Consider the following 1,509-nt stretch of genomic DNA (forward strand, 5'->3'; position numbering starts at 1 on the left):
TGAAGCGAAAGCTAAGAGAAGCTAAGGCACAACTCTCTGTAGAGGACCTAACAGAAATCTTCAAAGAAGAAGAACCCATGGCAGCCGAAAACAACAACAATGCAAACAATGCAAGGAAGGTGCTGGGTGACTTTACTGCACCTACTCCCGACTTCTATGGGAGAAGCATCTCTATCCCTGCCATTGGAGCAAACAACTTTGAGCTTAAGCCTCAATTAGTTTCTCTAATGCAACAGAATTGCAAGTTCCATGGACTTCCATTGGAAGATCCTCATTAGTTCTTAGCTGAATTCTTGCAAATCTGTGACACTGTCAAGACTAATGGGGTTGACCCTGAGGTCTACAGACTTATGCTATTCCCTTTTGCTGTAAGAGACAGAGCTAGGACATGGTTGGACTCACAACCTAAAGAAAGCCTGGACTCATGGGAAAAGCTAGTCAATGCCTTCTTGGCAAAGTTCTTTCCACCTCAAAAATTGAGTAAGCTTAGAGTGGAAGTCCAAACCTTCAGACAGAAGGATGGAGAATCCCTCTATGAAGCTTGGGAAAGATACAAACAATTGATCAGAAAATGTCCTTCTGACATGCTTTCTGAATGGAGCATCATAGGTATTTTCTATGATGGTCTCTCTGAACTATCCAAGATGTCTTTGGATAGCTCTGCTGGAGGATCTCTTCATTTGAAGAAGACGCCTACAGAAGCTCAAGAGCTAATTGAAATGGTTGCAAATAACCAATTCATGTACACTTCTGAAAGGAATCCTGTGAACAATGGGACTAATCAGAAGAAAGGAGTTCTTGAGATTGATGCTCTGAATGCCATATTGGCTCAGAACAAGATATTGACTCAACAAGTCAATTTGATTTCTCAAAGTCTGTCTGGAATGCAAAATGCACCAAGCAGTACTAAGGATGCTTCATCTGAAGAAGAAGCCTATGATCCTGAGAACCCTTCAATGGAAGAGGTGAATTACCTAGGAGAACCCTATGGAAACACCTATAATTCTTCATGGAGAAATCATCCAAATTTCTCATGGAAGAATCAAGAGAGACCTCAACAAGGTTTCAACAACAATAATGGTGGAAGAAATAGGTTTAGCAATGGCAAGCCTTTTCCATCATCTTCTCAGCAACAGACAGAGAATTCTAAGCAGAACCCCTCTGACTTAGCAACCATGGTCTCTGATCTAATCAAAACCACTCAAAGTTTCATGACTGAAACAAGGTCCTCCATTAGGAATTTGGAGGCACAAGTGGGACAGCTGAGCAAGAAAGTTACTGAACTCCCTCCTAGTACTTTCCCAAGCAACACAGAAGAGAATCCAAAAGGAGAGTGCAAGGCCATCAACATGGCCGAATTTGGAGAGGAAGGAGAGGAAGTGAACGCCACTGAGGAAGACCTCAGTGGGCGTGCACTGACCTCCATTGAGTTCCCCAATGAGGAACCATGGGAATCTGAGGCTCAAAATGAGACCATAGAGATTCCATTGGACTTACTTCTGCCTTTCA

The 1,509-nt window shown here is 42.7% G+C and overlaps 1 non-coding gene across 1 annotated transcript; it reads right to left on the minus strand.

Annotated features, from left to right (window-relative positions):
* Positions 1-482: 482 nt before the first annotated feature.
* LOC130942909 (small nucleolar RNA R71) lies at positions 483-590 on the minus strand. The gene has a single exon (XR_009071455.1). It is a non-coding gene; the product is annotated as a small nucleolar RNA R71 (small nucleolar RNA).
* Between the last annotated feature and the right edge of the window lie 919 nt (positions 591-1,509).

The sequence above is a fragment of the Arachis stenosperma genome, chromosome 7, assembly GCF_014773155.1.
Source record: "Arachis stenosperma cultivar V10309 chromosome 7, arast.V10309.gnm1.PFL2, whole genome shotgun sequence".
Lineage (NCBI taxonomy): Eukaryota > Viridiplantae > Streptophyta > Magnoliopsida > Fabales > Fabaceae > Arachis > Arachis stenosperma.